The sequence below is a fragment of the Schistocerca americana genome, unplaced genomic scaffold (genome assembly GCF_021461395.2).
Source record: "Schistocerca americana isolate TAMUIC-IGC-003095 unplaced genomic scaffold, iqSchAmer2.1 HiC_scaffold_247, whole genome shotgun sequence".
Classification (NCBI taxonomy): Eukaryota; Metazoa; Arthropoda; class Insecta; order Orthoptera; family Acrididae; genus Schistocerca; species Schistocerca americana.
Window position 1 is genome coordinate 55261 of NW_025725958.1, and position 18694 is coordinate 73954.

The 18694-nt window shown below is 51.0% G+C and overlaps 20 non-coding genes across 20 annotated transcripts; all 20 read left to right on the top strand.

The window, feature by feature from the left end:
- The first annotated feature begins 891 nt into the window (after nt 1-891).
- Trnaa-ugc lies at nt 892-964 on the top strand. Its single transcript has one exon. It is a non-coding gene; the product is annotated as a tRNA-Ala (tRNA).
- Nucleotides 965-1380: 416 nt separating this feature from the next.
- On the top strand, nt 1381-1453 carry Trnaa-agc. The gene has a single exon. It is a non-coding gene; the product is annotated as a tRNA-Ala (tRNA).
- Nucleotides 1454-2466: 1013 nt separating this feature from the next.
- Nucleotides 2467-2539, top strand: Trnaa-ugc. Its single transcript has one exon. It is a non-coding gene; the product is annotated as a tRNA-Ala (tRNA).
- A 416-nt stretch (nt 2540-2955) lies between these two features.
- Trnaa-agc lies at nt 2956-3028 on the top strand. The gene has a single exon. It is a non-coding gene; the product is annotated as a tRNA-Ala (tRNA).
- Nucleotides 3029-4754: 1726 nt separating this feature from the next.
- Nucleotides 4755-4827, top strand: Trnaa-ugc. Its single transcript has one exon. It is a non-coding gene; the product is annotated as a tRNA-Ala (tRNA).
- A 416-nt stretch (nt 4828-5243) lies between these two features.
- Trnaa-agc lies at nt 5244-5316 on the top strand. Its single transcript has one exon. It is a non-coding gene; the product is annotated as a tRNA-Ala (tRNA).
- A 1002-nt stretch (nt 5317-6318) lies between these two features.
- Nucleotides 6319-6391, top strand: Trnaa-ugc. The gene has a single exon. It is a non-coding gene; the product is annotated as a tRNA-Ala (tRNA).
- Nucleotides 6392-6807: 416 nt separating this feature from the next.
- Nucleotides 6808-6880, top strand: Trnaa-agc. Its single transcript has one exon. It is a non-coding gene; the product is annotated as a tRNA-Ala (tRNA).
- Nucleotides 6881-7893: 1013 nt separating this feature from the next.
- On the top strand, nt 7894-7966 carry Trnaa-ugc. Its single transcript has one exon. It is a non-coding gene; the product is annotated as a tRNA-Ala (tRNA).
- Nucleotides 7967-8382: 416 nt separating this feature from the next.
- Trnaa-agc lies at nt 8383-8455 on the top strand. Its single transcript has one exon. It is a non-coding gene; the product is annotated as a tRNA-Ala (tRNA).
- Nucleotides 8456-10883: 2428 nt separating this feature from the next.
- On the top strand, nt 10884-10956 carry Trnaa-ugc. The gene has a single exon. It is a non-coding gene; the product is annotated as a tRNA-Ala (tRNA).
- A 416-nt stretch (nt 10957-11372) lies between these two features.
- On the top strand, nt 11373-11445 carry Trnaa-agc. The gene has a single exon. It is a non-coding gene; the product is annotated as a tRNA-Ala (tRNA).
- Nucleotides 11446-12458: 1013 nt separating this feature from the next.
- Trnaa-ugc lies at nt 12459-12531 on the top strand. The gene has a single exon. It is a non-coding gene; the product is annotated as a tRNA-Ala (tRNA).
- A 416-nt stretch (nt 12532-12947) lies between these two features.
- Nucleotides 12948-13020, top strand: Trnaa-agc. The gene has a single exon. It is a non-coding gene; the product is annotated as a tRNA-Ala (tRNA).
- Nucleotides 13021-14033: 1013 nt separating this feature from the next.
- On the top strand, nt 14034-14106 carry Trnaa-ugc. The gene has a single exon. It is a non-coding gene; the product is annotated as a tRNA-Ala (tRNA).
- A 416-nt stretch (nt 14107-14522) lies between these two features.
- Nucleotides 14523-14595, top strand: Trnaa-agc. The gene has a single exon. It is a non-coding gene; the product is annotated as a tRNA-Ala (tRNA).
- Nucleotides 14596-15597: 1002 nt separating this feature from the next.
- Nucleotides 15598-15670, top strand: Trnaa-ugc. Its single transcript has one exon. It is a non-coding gene; the product is annotated as a tRNA-Ala (tRNA).
- A 416-nt stretch (nt 15671-16086) lies between these two features.
- Nucleotides 16087-16159, top strand: Trnaa-agc. The gene has a single exon. It is a non-coding gene; the product is annotated as a tRNA-Ala (tRNA).
- Nucleotides 16160-17172: 1013 nt separating this feature from the next.
- Nucleotides 17173-17245, top strand: Trnaa-ugc. The gene has a single exon. It is a non-coding gene; the product is annotated as a tRNA-Ala (tRNA).
- A 416-nt stretch (nt 17246-17661) lies between these two features.
- On the top strand, nt 17662-17734 carry Trnaa-agc. The gene has a single exon. It is a non-coding gene; the product is annotated as a tRNA-Ala (tRNA).
- The last annotated feature ends 960 nt before the right edge of the window (nt 17735-18694 follow it).

Below are 18694 nucleotides of genomic sequence, written 5' to 3' on the forward strand. Positions count from 1 at the left end.
GCGCACGAAGCACCCTCCTCCCACCACTACACTTAATTTAGAAACAGTACAAGTGTTCCCATAAGATTCTCAAACCTATGTCGCAAAGATCAGCCTTGCGCCGAATTCACAAAAATCCCACTGCACATTCCAATTCTTGACGTGCAGTCGGCTGCTACTGGTGTTGCCAGTTGTGACTGCTGATGACAGATGCCGTAGCAATCAATTCATGGAGTGAGTTGTATGTTTTGCGATACTCTGTCTCTGACAAGCAAGCAGAGGTGACATAGGCGCGAACACAGGAAGCTTGCAGCCCCTCGCTGCCTGCAGACACCGAACAGCCACACTAGGAGGGCGGCCTAAGTCGTCGGCGAAATGTGCTCATTCGCTTGTGTGCGACGTCAAGCTCTAAATAAGGCTGTCACTAGCGTGAGCGTTGCGTGAGCGTCGTGTAAAGTCGGAAAAGTCGTCTGCGTGGGTGAGTGCCATGTTTGGGGAGCGTTTCGTAGTTTGCGCAGTGCAATGGAGACGCGGAAAGTTGTTGTGGCCCAGTCTTTTGCAGTTGGACGACAAGAGTGGTACACAGTAGTAAAGTGCGAGGCAGTGAGTTGGCATGAACAGTCGAGTGCACAATGGGTCTTCAGATGTGCTTGTTACCTCAGGTGCTGTGTGATTGTCGACATGGAGTGAAAACGGAGCAACTTGTGACTGTCCCTTCAATTTAAGACGTTAAAAACGGACGGAATTTGCAGTCGTAATACCAGAGCATCGAAACTACTTGGAACTCTTGCGTATGTGAACGTGTCCGCGCCTTTGTACTCTGGTCCCTTCACCCCAGCAAACCAACCAACCATCGCGTCCGTGCACATAAGAGTAGCAAAGAACGGAGATCAGCGCAGCTTGCTTGTGCTTGGGGGCGTAGCTCAGTTGGTAGAGCGTTCGCTTTGCATGTGAAAGGTCCCGGGTTCAAGCCCCGGCGCCTCCATGTTTTGTGGTCAGTGCGTGGTAAGTGTTGGTCGCGGCGAGCCTAAAGACACGCAAGATGTTGCAAAGCCAGCGTCACAGACTCGTATACCGACGTAAGGAGAGCAAGACGTAAATGTGAGGACCGGCTGTTGTCGAGGTGTCATCGAGTGCAAATCTGCCTTAGGTATAACGGCCTAACCTCAATGAAGTCTAGAGAGTGGACAACACGTTCGTCTACCTCAGAGCGTTGGCCGAACGCTATTTTCGACGTCGTGCGTGCCACTTTGATTTTGGCCAACTACGATTCGATACAGAATGCAGGAAACCTGAAAGACACCCTCACGGACACATTGAGAGTAGTGTTTGTCAGCGGAATAATGGGAGTGCAAGGGTCTGTGTCATTGATATGGCTGTATGTAGCGCAGTTCGTCAGCAGGGGGCGTAGCTCAGATGGTAGAGCGCTCGCTTAGCATGCGAGAGGTACTGGGATCGATACCCAGCGCCTCCAGAATTTTTAACACACCAACATGCGCACACTGCCATGCAAGTGGAATAATTCACAGCCAGAAAATGTGTCAAGGCAGATACGAGCCAACGATTAGCAGCCACAATTGGCAAGCGTGCTGTAATGCGCACGAAGCACCCTCCTCCCACCACTACACTTAATTTAGAAACAGTACAAGTGTTCCCATAAGATTCTCAAACCTATGTCGCAAAGATCAGCCTTGCGCCGAATTCACAAAAATCCCACTGCACATTCCAATTCTTGACGTGCAGTCGGCTGCTACTGGTGTTGCCAGTTGTGACTGCTGATGACAGATGCCGTAGCAATCAATTCATGGAGTGAGTTGTATGTTTTGCGATACTCTGTCTCTGACAAGCAAGCAGAGGTGACATAGGCGCGAACACAGGAAGCTTGCAGCCCCTCGCTGCCTGCAGACACCGAACAGCCACACTAGGAGGGCGGCCTAAGTCGTCGGCGAAATGTGCTCATTCGCTTGTGTGCGACGTCAAGCTCTAAATAAGGCTGTCACTAGCGTGAGCGTTGCGTGAGCGTCGTGTAAAGTCGGAAAAGTCGTCTGCGTGGGTGAGTGCCATGTTTGGGGAGCGTTTCGTAGTTTGCGCAGTGCAATGGAGACGCGGAAAGTTGTTGTGGCCCAGTCTTTTGCAGTTGGACGACAAGAGTGGTACACAGTAGTAAAGTGCGAGGCAGTGAGTTGGCATGAACAGTCGAGTGCACAATGGGTCTTCAGATGTGCTTGTTACCTCAGGTGCTGTGTGATTGTCGACATGGAGTGAAAACGGAGCAACTTGTGACTGTCCCTTCAATTTAAGACGTTAAAAACGGACGGAATTTGCAGTCGTAATACCAGAGCATCGAAACTACTTGGAACTCTTGCGTATGTGAACGTGTCCGCGCCTTTGTACTCTGGTCCCTTCACCCCAGCAAACCAACCAACCATCGCGTCCGTGCACATAAGAGTAGCAAAGAACGGAGATCAGCGCAGCTTGGTTGTGCTTGGGGGCGTAGCTCAGTTGGTAGAGCGTTCGCTTTGCATGTGAAAGGTCCCGGGTTCAAGCCCCGGCGCCTCCATGTTTTGTGGTCAGTGCGTGGTAAGTGTTGGTCGCGGCGAGCCTAAAGACACGCAAGATGTTGCAAAGCCAGCGTCACAGACTCGTATACCGACGTAAGGAGAGCAAGACGTAAATGTGAGGACCGGCTGTTGTCGAGGTGTCATCGAGTGCAAATCTGCCTTAGGTATAACGGCCTAACCTCAATGAAGTCTAGAGAGTGGACAACACGTTCGTCTACCTCAGAGCGTTGGCCGAACGCTATTTTCGACGTCGTGCGTGCCACTTTGATTTTGGCCAACTACGATTCGATACAGAATGCAGGAAACCTGAAAGACACCCTCACGGACACATTGAGAGTAGTGTTTGTCAGCGGAATAATGGGAGTGCAAGGGTCTGTGTCATTGATATGGCTGTATGTAGCGCAGTTCGTCAGCAGGGGGCGTAGCTCAGATGGTAGAGCGCTCGCTTAGCATGCGAGAGGTACTGGGATCGATACCCAGCGCCTCCAGAATTTTTAACACACCAACATGCGCACACTGCCATGCAAGTGGAATAATTCACAGCCAGAAAATGTGTCAAGGCAGATACGAGCCAACGATTAGCAGCCACAATTGGCAAGCGTGCTGTAATGCGCACGAAGCACCCTCCTCCCACCACTACACTTAATTTAGAAACAGTACAAGTGTTCCCATAAGATTCTCAAACCTATGTCGCAAAGATCAGCCTTGCGCCGAATTCACAAAAATCCCACTGCACATTCCAATTCTTGACGTGCAGTCGGCTGCTACTGGTGTTGCTAGTTGTGACTGCTGATGACAGATGCCGTAGCAATCAATTCATGGAGTGAGTTGTATGTTTTGCGATACTCTGTCTCTGACAAGCAAGCAGAGGTGACATAGGCGCGAACACAGGAAGCTTGCAGCCCCTCGCTGCCTGCAGACACCGAACAGCCACACTAGGAGGGCGGCCTAAGTCGTCGGCGAAATGTGCTCATTCGCTTGTGTGCGACGTCAAGCTCTAAATAAGGCTGTCACTAGCGTGAGCGTTGCGTGAGCGTCGTGTAAAGTCGGAAAAGTCGTCTGCGTGGGTGAGTGCCATGTTTGGGGAGCGTTTCGTAGTTTGCGCAGTGCAATGGAGACGCGGAAAGTTGTTGTGGCCCAGTCTTTTGCAGTTGGACGACAAGAGTGGTACACAGTAGTAAAGTGCGAGGCAGCGCCTCCAGAATTTTTAATACACCAACATGCGCACACTGCCATGCAAGTGGAATAATTCACAGCCAGAAAATGTGTCAAGGCAGATACGAGCCAACGATTAGCAGCCACAATTGGCAAGCGTGCTGTAATGCGCACGAAGCACCCTCCTCCCACCACTACACTTAATTTAGAAACAGTACAAGTGTTCCCATAAGATTCTCAAACCTATGTCGCAAAGATCAGCCTTGCGCCGAATTCACAAAAATCCCACTGCACATTCCAATTCTTGACGTGCAGTCGGCTGCTACTGGTGTTGCTAGTTGTGACTGCTGATGACAGATGCCGTAGCAATCAATTCATGGAGTGAGTTGTATGTTTTGCGATACTCTGTCTCTGACAAGCAAGCAGAGGTGACATAGGCGCGAACACAGGAAGCTTGCAGCCCCTCGCTGCCTGCAGACACCGAACAGCCACACTAGGAGGGCGGCCTAAGTCGTCGGCGAAATGTGCTCATTCGCTTGTGTGCGACGTCAAGCTCTAAATAAGGCTGTCACTAGCGTGAGCGTTGCGTGAGCGTCGTGTAAAGTCGGAAAAGTCGTCTGCGTGGGTGAGTGCCATGTTTGGGGAGCGTTTCGTAGTTTGCGCAGTGCAATGGAGACGCGGAAAGTTGTTGTGGCCCAGTCTTTTGCAGTTGGACGACAAGAGTGGTACACAGTAGTAAAGTGCGAGGCAGTGAGTTGGCATGAACAGTCGAGTGCACAATGGGTCTTCAGATGTGCTTGTTACCTCAGGTGCTGTGTGATTGTCGACATGGAGTGAAAACGGAGCAACTTGTGACTGTCCCTTCAATTTAAGACGTTAAAAACGGACGGAATTTGCAGTCGTAATACCAGAGCATCGAAACTACTTGGAACTCTTGCGTATGTGAACGTGTCCGCGCCTTTGTACTCTGGTCCCTTCACCCCTGCAAACCAACCAACCATCGCGTCCGTGCACATAAGAGTAGCAAAGAACGGAGATCAGCGCAGCTTGCTTGTGCTTGGGGGCGTAGCTCAGTTGGTAGAGCGTTCGCTTTGCATGTGATAGGTCCCGGGTTCAAGCCCCGGCGCCTCCATGTTTTGTGGTCAGTGCGTGGTAAGTGTTGGTCGCGGCGAGCCTAAAGACACGCAAGATGTTGCAAAGCCAGCGTCACAGACTCGTATACCGACGTAAGGAGAGCAAGACGTAAATGTGAGGACCGGCTGTTGTCGAGGTGTCATCGAGTGCAAATCTGCCTTAGGTATAACGGCCTAACCTCAATGAAGTCTAGAGAGTGGACAACACGTTCGTCTACCTCAGAGCGTTGGCCGAACGCTATTTTCGACGTCGTGCGTGCCACTTTGATTTTGGCCAACTACGATTCGATACAGAATGCAGGAAACCTGAAAGACACCCTCACGGACACATTGAGAGTAGTGTTTGTCAGCGGAATAATGGGAGTGCAAGGGTCTGTGTCATTGATATGGCTGTATGTAGCGCAGTTCGTCAGCAGGGGGCGTAGCTCAGATGGTAGAGCGCTCGCTTAGCATGCGAGAGGTACTGGGATCGATACCCAGCGCCTCCAGAATTTTTAACACACCAACATGCGCACACTGCCATGCAAGTGGAATAATTCACAGCCAGAAAATGTGTCAAGGCAGATACGAGCCAACGATTAGCAGCCACAATTGGCAAGCGTGCTGTAATGCGCACGAAGCACCCTCCTCCCACCACTACACTTAATTTAGAAACAGTACAAGTGTTCCCATAAGATTCTCAAACCTATGTCGCAAAGATCAGCCTTGCGCCGAATTCACAAAAATCCCACTGCACATTCCAATTCTTGACGTGCAGTCGGCTGCTACTGGTGTTGCTAGTTGTGACTGCTGATGACAGATGCCGTAGCAATCAATTCATGGAGTGAGTTGTATGTTTTGCGATACTCTGTCTCTGACAAGCAAGCAGAGGTGACATAGGCGCGAACACAGGAAGCTTGCAGCCCCTCGCTGCCTGCAGACACCGAACAGCCACACTAGGAGGGCGGCCTAAGTCGTCGGCGAAATGTGCTCATTCGCTTGTGTGCGACGTCAAGCTCTAAATAAGGCTGTCACTAGCGTGAGCGTCGTGTAAAGTCGGAAAAGTCGTCTGCGTGGGTGAGTGCCATGTTTGGGGAGCGTTTCGTAGTTTGCGCAGTGCAATGGAGACGCGGAAAGTTGTTGTGGCCCAGTCTTTTGCAGTTGGACGACAAGAGTGGTACACAGTAGTAAAGTGCGAGGCAGTGAGTTGGCATGAACAGTCGAGTGCACAATGGGTCTTCAGATGTGCTTGTTACCTCAGGTGCTGTGTGATTGTCGACATGGAGTGAAAACGGAGCAACTTGTGACTGTCCCTTCAATTTAAGACGTTAAAAACGGACGGAATTTGCAGTCGTAATACCAGAGCATCGAAACTACTTGGAACTCTTGCGTATGTGAACGTGTCCGCGCCTTTGTACTCTGGTCCCTTCACCCCTGCAAACCAACCAACCATCGCGTCCGTGCACATGAGAGTAGCAAAGAACGGAGAACAGCGCAGCTTGGTTGTGCTTGGGGGCGTAGCTCAGTTGGTAGAGCGTTCGCTTTGCATGTGAAAGGTCCCGGGTTCAAGCCCCGGCGCCTCCATGTTTTGTGGTCAGTGCGTGGTAAGTGTTGGTCGCGGCGAGCCTAAAGGCACGCAAGATGTTGCAAAGCCAGCGTCACAGACTCGTATACTGACGTAAGGAGAGCAAGACGTAAATGTGAGGACCGGCTGTTGTCGAGGTGTCATCGAGTGCAAATCTGCCTTAGGTATAACGGCCTAACCTCAATGAAGTCTAGAGAGTGGACAACACGTTCGTCTACCTCAGAGCGTTGGCCGAACGCTATTTTCGACGTCGTGCGTGCCACTTTGATTTTGGCCAACTACGATTCGATACAGAATGCAGGAAACCTGAAAGACACCCTCACGGACACATTGAGAGTAGTGTTTGTCAGCGGAATAATGGGAGTGCAAGGGTCTGTGTCATTGATATGGCTGTATGTAGCGCAGTTCGTCAGCAGGGGGCGTAGCTCAGCTGGTAGAGCGCTCGCTTAGCATGCGAGAGGTACTGGGATCGATACCCAGCGCCTCCAGAATTTTTAACACACCAACATGCGCACACTGCCATGCAAGTGGAATAATTCACAGCCAGAAAATGTGTCAAGACAGATACGAGCCAACGATTAGCAGCCACAATTGGCAAGCGTGCTGTAATGCGCACGAAGCACCCTCCTCCCACCACTACACTTAATTTAGAAACAGTACAAGTGTTCCCATAAGATTCTCAAACCTATGTCGCAAAGATCAGCCTTGCGCCGAATTCACAAAAATCCCACTGCACATTCCAATTCTTGACGTGCAGTCGGCTGCTACTGGTGTTGCTAGTTGTGACTGCTGATGACAGATGCCGTAGCAATCAATTCATGGAGTGAGTTGTATGTTTTGCGATACTCTGTCTCTGACAAGCAAGCAGAGGTGACATAGGCGCGAACACAGGAAGCTTGCAGCCCCTCGCTGCCTGCAGACACCGAACAGCCACACTAGGAGGGCGGCCTAAGTCGTCGGCGAAATGTGCTCATTCGCTTGTGTGCGACGTCAAGCTCTAAATAAGGCTGTCACTAGCGTGAGCGTTGCGTGAGCGTCGTGTAAAGTCGGAAAAGTCGTCTGCGTGGGTGAGTGCCATGTTTGGGGAGCGTTTCGTAGTTTGCGCAGTGCAATGGAGACGCGGAAAGTTGTTGTGGCCCAGTCTTTTGCAGTTGGACGACAAGAGTGGTACACAGTAGTAAAGTGCGAGGCAGTGAGTTGGCATGAACAGTCGAGTGCACAATGGGTCTTCAGATGTGCTTGTTACCTCAGGTGCTGTGTGATTGTCGACATGGAGTGAAAACGGAGCAACTTGTGACTGTCCCTTCAATTTAAGACGTTAAAAACGGACGGAATTTGCAGTCGTAATACCAGAGCATCGAAAGTACTTGGAACTCTTGCGTATGTGAACGTGTCCGCGCCTTTGTACTCTGGTCCCTTCACCCCTGCAAACCAACCAACCATCGCGTCCGTGCACATGAGAGTAGCAAAGAACGGAGAACAGCGCAGCTTGGTTGTGCTTGGGGGCGTAGCTCAGTTGGTAGAGCGTTCGCTTTGCATATGAAAGGTCCCGGGTTCAAGCCCCGGCGCCTCCATGTTTTGTGGTCAGTGCGTGGTAAGTGTTGGTCGCGGCGAGCCTAAAGGCACGCAAGATGTTGCAAAGCCAGCGTCACAGACTCGTATACTGACGTAAGGAGAGCAAGACGTAAATGTGAGGACCGGCTGTTGTCGAGGTGTCATCGAGTGCAAATCTGCCTTAGGTATAACGGCCTAACCTCAATGAAGTCTAGAGAGTGGACAACACGTTCGTCTACCTCAGAGCGTTGGCCGAACGCTATTTTCGACGTCGTGCGTGCCACTTTGATTTTGGCCAACTACGATTCGATACAGAATGCAGGAAACCTGAAAGACACCCTCACGGACACATTGAGAGTAGTGTTTGTCAGCGGAATAATGGGAGTGCAAGGGTCTGTGTCATTGATATGGCTGTATGTAGCGCAGTTCGTCAGCAGGGGGCGTAGCTCAGATGGTAGAGCGCTCGCTTAGCATGCGAGAGGTACTGGGATCGATACCCAGCGCCTCCAGAATTTTTAACACACCAACATGCGCACACTGCCATGCAAGTGGAATAATTCACAGCCAGAAAATGTGTCAAGGCAGATACGAGCCAACGATTAGCAGCCACAATTGGCAAGCGTGCTGTAATGCGCACGAAGCACCCTCCTCCCACCACTACACTTAATTTAGAAACAGTACAAGTGTTCCCATAAGATTCTCAAACCTATGTCGCAAAGATCAGCCTTGCGCCGAATTCACAAAAATCCCACTGCACATTCCAATTCTTGACGTGCAGTCGGCTGCTACTGGTGTTGCTAGTTGTGACTGCTGATGACAGATGCCGTAGCAATCAATTCATGGAGTGAGTTGTATGTTTTGCGATACTCTGTCTCTGACAAGCAAGCAGAGGTGACATAGGCGCGAACACAGGAAGCTTGCAGCCCCTCGCTGCCTGCAGACACCGAACAGGCACACTAGGAGGGCGGCCTAAGTCGTCGGCGAAATGTGCTCATTCGCTTGTGTGCGACGTCAAGCTCTAAATAAGGCTGTCACTAGCGTGAGCGTTGCGTGAGCGTCGTGTAAAGTCGGAAAAGTCGTCTGCGTGGGTGAGTGCCATGTTTGGGGAGCGTTTCGTAGTTTGCGCAGTGCAATGGAGACGCGGAAAGTTGTTGTGGCCCAGTCTTTTGCAGTTGGACGACAAGAGTGGTACACAGTAGTAAAGTGCGAGGCAGCGCCTCCAGAATTTTTAACACACCAACATGCGCACACTGCCATGCAAGTGGAATAATTCACAGCCAGAAAATGTGTCAAGGCAGATACGAGCCAACGATTAGCAGCCACAATTGGCAAGCGTGCTGTAATGCGCACGAAGCACCCTCCTCCCACCACTACACTTAATTTAGAAACAGTACAAGTGTTCCCATAAGATTCTCAAACCTATGTCGCAAAGATCAGCCTTGCGCCGAATTCACAAAAATCCCACTGCACATTCCAATTCTTGACGTGCAGTCGGCTGCTACTGGTGTTGCTAGTTGTGACTGCTGATGACAGATGCCGTAGCAATCAATTCATGGAGTGAGTCGTATGTTTTGCGATACTCTGTCTCTGACAAGCAAGCAGAGGTGACATAGGCGCGAACACAGGAAGCTTGCAGCCCCTCGCTGCCTGCAGACACCGAACAGGCACACTAGGAGGGCGGCCTAAGTCGTCGGCGAAATGTGCTCATTCGCTTGTGTGCGACGTCAAGCTCTAAATAAGGCTGTCACTAGCGTGAGCGTCGTGTAAAGTCGGAAAAGTCGTCTGCGTGGGTGAGTGCCATGTTTGGGGAGCGTTTCGTAGTTTGCGCAGTGCAATGGAGACGCGGAAAGTTGTTGTGGCCCAGTCTTTTGCAGTTGGACGACAAGAGTGGTACACAGTAGTAAAGTGCGAGGCAGCGCCTCCAGAATTTTTAACACACCAACATGCGCACACTGCCATGCAAGTGGAATAATTCACAGCCAGAAAATGTGTCAAGGCAGATACGAGCCAACGATTAGCAGCCACAATTGGCAAGCGTGCTGTAATGCGCACGAAGCACCCTCCTCCCACCACTACACTTAATTTAGAAACAGTACAAGTGTTCCCATAAGATTCTCAAACCTATGTCGCAAAGATCAGCCTTGCGCCGAATTCACAAAAATCCCACTGCACATTCCAATTCTTGACGTGCAGTCGGCTGCTACTGGTGTTGCTAGTTGTGACTGCTGATGACAGATGCCGTAGCAATCAATTCATGGAGTGAGTTGTATGTTTTGCGATACTCTGTCTCTGACAAGCAAGCAGAGGTGACATAGGCGCGAACACAGGAAGCTTGCAGCCCCTCGCTGCCTGCAGACACCGAACAGCCACACTAGGAGGGCGGCCGAAGTCGTCGGCGAAATGTGCTCATTCGCTTGTGTGCGACGTCAAGCTCTAAATAAGGCTGTCACTAGCGTGAGCGTTGCGTGAGCGTCGTGTAAAGTCGGAAAAGTCGTCTGCGTGGGTGAGTGCCATGTTTGGGGAGCGTTTCGTAGTTTGCGCAGTGCAATGGAGACGCGGAAAGTTGTTGTGGCCCAGTCTTTTGCAGTTGGACGACAAGAGTGGTACACAGTAGTAAAGTGCGAGGCAGTGAGTTGGCATGAACAGTCGAGTGCACAATGGGTCTTCAGATGTGCTTGTTACCTCAGGTGCTGTGTGATTGTCGACATGGAGTGAAAACGGAGCAACTTGTGACTGTCCCTTCAATTTAAGACGTTAAAAACGGACGGAATTTGCAGTCGTAATACCAGAGCATCGAAACTACTTGGAACTCTTGCGTATGTGAACGTGTCCGCGCCTTTGTACTCTGGTCCCTTCACCCCTGCAAACCAACCAACCATCGCGTCCGTGCACATGAGAGTAGCAAAGAACGGAGAACAGCGCAGCTTGGTTGTGCTTGGGGGCGTAGCTCAGTTGGTAGAGCGTTCGCTTTGCATGTGAAAGGTCCCGGGTTCAAGCCCCGGCGCCTCCATGTTTTGTGGTCAGTGCGTGGTAAGTGTTGGTCGCGGCGAGCCTAAAGGCACGCAAGATGTTGCAAAGCCAGCGTCACAGACTCGTATACTGACGTAAGGAGAGCAAGACGTAAATGTGAGGACCGGCTGTTGTCGAGGTGTCATCGAGTGCAAATCTGCCTTAGGTATAACGGCCTAACCTCAATGAAGTCTAGAGAGTGGACAACACGTTCGTCTACCTCAGAGCGTTGGCCGAACGCTATTTTCGACGTCGTGCGTGCCACTTTGATTTTGGCCAACTACGATTCGATACAGAATGCAGGAAACCTGAAAGACACCCTCACGGACACATTGAGAGTAGTGTTTGTCAGCGGAATAATGGGAGTGCAAGGGTCTGTGTCATTGATATGGCTGTATGTAGCGCAGTTCGTCAGCAGGGGGCGTAGCTCAGCTGGTAGAGCGCTCGCTTAGCATGCGAGAGGTACTGGGATCGATACCCAGCGCCTCCAGAATTTTTAACACACCAACATGCGCACACTGCCATGCAAGTGGAATAATTCACAGCCAGAAAATGTGTCAAGACAGATACGAGCCAACGATTAGCAGCCACAATTGGCAAGCGTGCTGTAATGCGCACGAAGCACCCTCCTCCCACCACTACACTTAATTTAGAAACAGTACAAGTGTTCCCATAAGATTCTCAAACCTATGTCGCAAAGATCAGCCTTGCGCCGAATTCACAAAAATCCCACTGCACATTCCAATTCTTGACGTGCAGTCGGCTGCTACTGGTGTTGCTAGTTGTGACTGCTGATGACAGATGCCGTAGCAATCAATTCATGGAGTGAGTTGTATGTTTTGCGATACTCTGTCTCTGACAAGCAAGCAGAGGTGACATAGGCGCGAACACAGGAAGCTTGCAGCCCCTCGCTGCCTGCAGACACCGAACAGCCACACTAGGAGGGCGGCCTAAGTCGTCGGCGAAATGTGCTCATTCGCTTGTGTGCGACGTCAAGCTCTAAATAAGGCTGTCACTAGCGTGAGCGTTGCGTGAGCGTCGTGTAAAGTCGGAAAAGTCGTCTGCGTGGGTGAGTGCCATGTTTGGGGAGCGTTTCGTAGTTTGCGCAGTGCAATGGAGACGCGGAAAGTTGTTGTGGCCCAGTCTTTTGCAGTTGGACGACAAGAGTGGTACACAGTAGTAAAGTGCGAGGCAGTGAGTTGGCATGAACAGTCGAGTGCACAATGGGTCTTCAGATGTGCTTGTTACCTCAGGTGCTGTGTGATTGTCGACATGGAGTGAAAACGGAGCAACTTGTGACTGTCCCTTCAATTTAAGACGTTAAAAACGGACGGAATTTGCAGTCGTAATACCAGAGCATCGAAAGTACTTGGAACTCTTGCGTATGTGAACGTGTCCGCGCCTTTGTACTCTGGTCCCTTCACCCCTGCAAACCAACCAACCATCGCGTCCGTGCACATGAGAGTAGCAAAGAACGGAGAACAGCGCAGCTTGGTTGTGCTTGGGGGCGTAGCTCAGTTGGTAGAGCGTTCGCTTTGCATATGAAAGGTCCCGGGTTCAAGCCCCGGCGCCTCCATGTTTTGTGGTCAGTGCGTGGTAAGTGTTGGTCGCGGCGAGCCTAAAGGCACGCAAGATGTTGCAAAGCCAGCGTCACAGACTCGTATACTGACGTAAGGAGAGCAAGACGTAAATGTGAGGACCGGCTGTTGTCGAGGTGTCATCGAGTGCAAATCTGCCTTAGGTATAACGGCCTAACCTCAATGAAGTCTAGAGAGTGGACAACACGTTCGTCTACCTCAGAGCGTTGGCCGAACGCTATTTTCGACGTCGTGCGTGCCACTTTGATTTTGGCCAACTACGATTCGATACAGAATGCAGGAAACCTGAAAGACACCCTCACGGACACATTGAGAGTAGTGTTTGTCAGCGGAATAATGGGAGTGCAAGGGTCTGTGTCATTGATATGGCTGTATGTAGCGCAGTTCGTCAGCAGGGGGCGTAGCTCAGATGGTAGAGCGCTCGCTTAGCATGCGAGAGGTACTGGGATCGATACCCAGCGCCTCCAGAATTTTTAACACACCAACATGCGCACACTGCCATGCAAGTGGAATAATTCACAGCCAGAAAATGTGTCAAGGCAGATACGAGCCAACGATTAGCAGCCACAATTGGCAAGCGTGCTGTAATGCGCACGAAGCACCCTCCTCCCACCACTACACTTAATTTAGAAACAGTACAAGTGTTCCCATAAGATTCTCAAACCTATGTCGCAAAGATCAGCCTTGCGCCGAATTCACAAAAATCCCACTGCACATTCCAATTCTTGACGTGCAGTCGGCTGCTACTGGTGTTGCTAGTTGTGACTGCTGATGACAGATGCCGTAGCAATCAATTCATGGAGTGAGTTGTATGTTTTGCGATACTCTGTCTCTGACAAGCAAGCAGAGGTGACATAGGCGCGAACACAGGAAGCTTGCAGCCCCTCGCTGCCTGCAGACACCGAACAGCCACACTAGGAGGGCGGCCGAAGTCGTCGGCGAAATGTGCTCATTCGCTTGTGTGCGACGTCAAGCTCTAAATAAGGCTGTCACTAGCGTGAGCGTTGCGTGAGCGTCGTGTAAAGTCGGAAAAGTCGTCTGCGTGGGTGAGTGCCATGTTTGGGGAGCGTTTCGTAGTTTGCGCAGTGCAATGGAGACGCGGAAAGTTGTTGTGGCCCAGTCTTTTGCAGTTGGACGACAAGAGTGGTACACAGTAGTAAAGTGCGAGGCAGTGAGTTGGCATGAACAGTCGAGTGCACAATGGGTCTTCAGATGTGCTTGTTACCTCAGGTGCTGTGTGATTGTCGACATGGAGTGAAAACGGAGCAACTTGTGACTGTCCCTTCAATTTAAGACGTTAAAAACGGACGGAATTTGCAGTCGTAATACCAGAGCATCGAAACTACTTGGAACTCTTGCGTATGTGAACGTGTCCGCGCCTTTGTACTCTGGTCCCTTCACCCCTGCAAACCAACCAACCATCGCGTCCGTGCACATGAGAGTAGCAAAGAACGGAGAACAGCGCAGCTTGGTTGTGCTTGGGGGCGTAGCTCAGTTGGTAGAGCGTTCGCTTTGCATGTGAAAGGTCCCGGGTTCAAGCCCCGGCGCCTCCATGTTTTGTGGTCAGTGCGTGGTAAGTGTTGGTCGCGGCGAGCCTAAAGGCACGCAAGATGTTGCAAAGCCAGCGTCACAGACTCGTATACTGACGTAAGGAGAGCAAGACGTAAATGTGAGGACCGGCTGTTGTCGAGGTGTCATCGAGTGCAAATCTGCCTTAGGTATAACGGCCTAACCTCAATGAAGTCTAGAGAGTGGACAACACGTTCGTCTACCTCAGAGCGTTGGCCGAACGCTATTTTCGACGTCGTGCGTGCCACTTTGATTTTGGCCAACTACGATTCGATACAGAATGCAGGAAACCTGAAAGACACCCTCACGGACACATTGAGAGTAGTGTTTGTCAGCGGAATAATGGGAGTGCAAGGGTCTGTGTCATTGATATGGCTGTATGTAGCGCAGTTCGTCAGCAGGGGGCGTAGCTCAGCTGGTAGAGCGCTCGCTTAGCATGCGAGAGGTACTGGGATCGATACCCAGCGCCTCCAGAATTTTTAACACACCAACATGCGCACACTGCCATGCAAGTGGAATAATTCACAGCCAGAAAATGTGTCAAGACAGATACGAGCCAACGATTAGCAGCCACAATTGGCAAGCGTGCTGTAATGCGCACGAAGCACCCTCCTCCCACCACTACACTTAATTTAGAAACAGTACAAGTGTTCCCATAAGATTCTCAAACCTATGTCGCAAAGATCAGCCTTGCGCCGAATTCACAAAAATCCCACTGCACATTCCAATTCTTGACGTGCAGTCGGCTGCTACTGGTGTTGCTAGTTGTGACTGCTGATGACAGATGCCGTAGCAATCAATTCATGGAGTGAGTTGTATGTTTTGCGATACTCTGTCTCTGACAAGCAAGCAGAGGTGACATAGGCGCGAACACAGGAAGCTTGCAGCCCCTCGCTGCCTGCAGACACCGAACAGCCACACTAGGAGGGCGGCCTAAGTCGTCGGCGAAATGTGCTCATTCGCTTGTGTGCGACGTCAAGCTCTAAATAAGGCTGTCACTAGCGTGAGCGTCGTGTAAAGTCGGAAAAGTCGTCTGCGTGGGTGAGTGCCATGTTTGGGGAGCGTTTCGTAGTTTGCGCAGTGCAATGGAGACGCGGAAAGTTGTTGTGGCCCAGTCTTTTGCAGTTGGACGACAAGAGTGGTACACAGTAGTAAAGTGCGAGGCAGTGAGTTGGCATGAACAGTCGAGTGCACAATGGGTCTTCAGATGTGCTTGTTACCTCAGGTGCTGTGTGATTGTCGACATGGAGTGAAAACGGAGCAACTTGTGACTGTCCCTTCAATTTAAGACGTTAAAAACGGACGGAATTTGCAGTCGTAATACCAGAGCATCGAAACTACTTGGAACTCTTGCGTATGTGAACGTGTCCGCGCCTTTGTACTCTGGTCCCTTCACCCCTGCAAACCAACCAACCATCGCGTCCGTGCACATGAGAGTAGCAAAGAACGGAGAACAGCGCAGCTTGGTTGTGCTTGGGGGCGTAGCTCAGTTGGTAGAGCGTTCGCTTTGCATGTGAAAGGTCCCGGGTTCAAGCCCCGGCGCCTCCATGTTTTGTGGTCAGTGCGTGGTAAGTGTTGGTCGCGGCGAGCCTAAAGGCACGCAAGATGTTGCAAAGCCAGCGTCACAGACTCGTATACTGACGTAAGGAGAGCAAGACGTAAATGTGAGGACCGGCTGTTGTCGAGGTGTCATCGAGTGCAAATCTGCCTTAGGTATAACGGCCTAACCTCAATGAAGTCTAGAGAGTGGACAACACGTTCGTCTACCTCAGAGCGTTGGCCGAACGCTATTTTCGACGTCGTGCGTGCCACTTTGATTTTGGCCAACTACGATTCGATACAGAATGCAGGAAACCTGAAAGACACCCTCACGGACACATTGAGAGTAGTGTTTGTCAGCGGAATAATGGGAGTGCAAGGGTCTGTGTCATTGATATGGCTGTATGTAGCGCAGTTCGTCAGCAGGGGGCGTAGCTCAGCTGGTAGAGCGCTCGCTTAGCATGCGAGAGGTACTGGGATCGATACCCAGCGCCTCCAGAATTTTTAACACACCAACATGCGCACACTGCCATGCAAGTGGAATAATTCACAGCCAGAAAATGTGTCAAGACAGATACGAGCCAACGATTAGCAGCCACAATTGGCAAGCGTGCTGTAATGCGCACGAAGCACCCTCCTCCCACCACTACACTTAATTTAGAAACAGTACAAGTGTTCCCATAAGATTCTCAAACCTATGTCGCAAAGATCAGCCTTGCGCCGAATTCACAAAAATCCCACTGCACATTCCAATTCTTGACGTGCAGTCGGCTGCTACTGGTGTTGCTAGTTGTGACTGCTGATGACAGATGCCGTAGCAATCAATTCATGGAGTGAGTTGTATGTTTTGCGATACTCTGTCTCTGACAAGCAAGCAGAGGTGACATAGGCGCGAACACAGGAAGCTTGCAGCCCCTCGCTGCCTGCAGACACCGAACAGCCACACTAGGAGGGCGGCCTAAGTCGTCGGCGAAATGTGCTCATTCGCTTGTGTGCGACGTCAAGCTCTAAATAAGGCTGTCACTAGCGTGAGCGTTGCGTGAGCGTCGTGTAAAGTCGGAAAAGTCGTCTGCGTGGGTGAGTGCCATGTTTGGGGAGCGTTTCGTAGTTTGCGCAGTGCAATGGAGACGCGGAAAGTTGTTGTGGCCCAGTCTTTTGCAGTTGGACGACAAGAGTGGTACACAGTAGTAAAGTGCGAGGCAGTGAGTTGGCATGAACAGTCGAGTGCACAATGGGTCTTCAGATGTGCTTGTTACCTCAGGTGCTGTGTGATTGTCGACATGGAGTGAAAACGGAGCAACTTGTGACTGTCCCTTCAATTTAAGACGTTAAAAACGGACGGAATTTGCAGTCGTAATACCAGAGCATCGAAAGTACTTGGAACTCTTGCGTATGTGAACGTGTCCGCGCCTTTGTACTCTGGTCCCTTCACCCCTGCAAACCAACCAACCATCGCGTCCGTGCACATGAGAGTAGCAAAGAACGGAGAACAGCGCAGCTTGGTTGTGCTTGGGGGCGTAGCTCAGTTGGTAGAGCGTTCGCTTTGCATATGAAAGGTCCCGGGTTCAAGCCCCGGCGCCTCCATGTTTTGTGGTCAGTGCGTGGTAAGTGTTGGTCGCGGCGAGCCTAAAGGCACGCAAGATGTTGCAAAGCCAGCGTCACAGACTCGTATACTGACGTAAGGAGAGCAAGACGTAAATGTGAGGACCGGCTGTTGTCGAGGTGTCATCGAGTGCAAATCTGCCTTAGGTATAACGGCCTAACCTCAATGAAGTCTAGAGAGTGGACAACACGTTCGTCTACCTCAGAGCGTTGGCCGAACGCTATTTTCGACGTCGTGCGTGCCACTTTGATTTTGGCCAACTACGATTCGATACAGAATGCAGGAAACCTGAAAGACACCCTCACGGACACATTGAGAGTAGTGTTTGTCAGCGGAATAATGGGAGTGCAAGGGTCTGTGTCATTGATATGGCTGTATGTAGCGCAGTTCGTCAGCAGGGGGCGTAGCTCAGATGGTAGAGCGCTCGCTTAGCATGCGAGAGGTACTGGGATCGATACCCAGCGCCTCCAGAATTTTTAACACACCAACATGCGCACACTGCCATGCAAGTGGAATAATTCACAGCCAGAAAATGTGTCAAGGCAGATACGAGCCAACGATTAGCAGCCACAATTGGCAAGCGTGCTGTAATGCGCACGAAGCACCCTCCTCCCACCACTACACTTAATTTAGAAACAGTACAAGTGTTCCCATAAGATTCTCAAACCTATGTCGCAAAGATCAGCCTTGCGCCGAATTCACAAAAATCCCACTGCACATTCCAATTCTTGACGTGCAGTCGGCTGCTACTGGTGTTGCTAGTTGTGACTGCTGATGACAGATGCCGTAGCAATCAATTCATGGAGTGAGTTGTATGTTTTGCGATACTCTGTCTCTGACAAGCAAGCAGAGGTGACATAGGCGCGAACACAGGAAGCTTGCAGCCCCTCGCTGCCTGCAGACACCGAACAGGCACACTAGGAGGGCGGCCTAAGTCGTCGGCGAAATGTGCTCATTCGCTTGTGTGCGACGTCAAGCTCTAAATAAGGCTGTCACTAGCGTGAGCGTTGCGTGAGCGTCGTGTAAAGTCGGAAAAGTCGTCTGCGTGGGTGAGTGCCATGTTTGGGGAGCGTTTCGTAGTTTGCGCAGTGCAATGGAGACGCGGAAAGTTGTTGTGGCCCAGTCTTTTGCAGTTGGACGACAAGAGTGGTACACAGTAGTAAAGTGCGAGGCAGCGCCTCCAGAATTTTTAACACACCAACATGCGCACACTGCCATGCAAGTGGAATAATTCACAGCCAGAAAATGTGTCAAGGCAGATACGAGCCAACGATTAGCAGCCACAATTGGCAAGCGTGCTGTAATGCGCACGAAGCACCCTCCTCCCACCACTACACTTAATTTAGAAACAGTACAAGTGTTCCCATAAGATTCTCAAACCTATGTCGCAAAGATCAGCCTTGCGCCGAATTCACAAAAATCCCACTGCA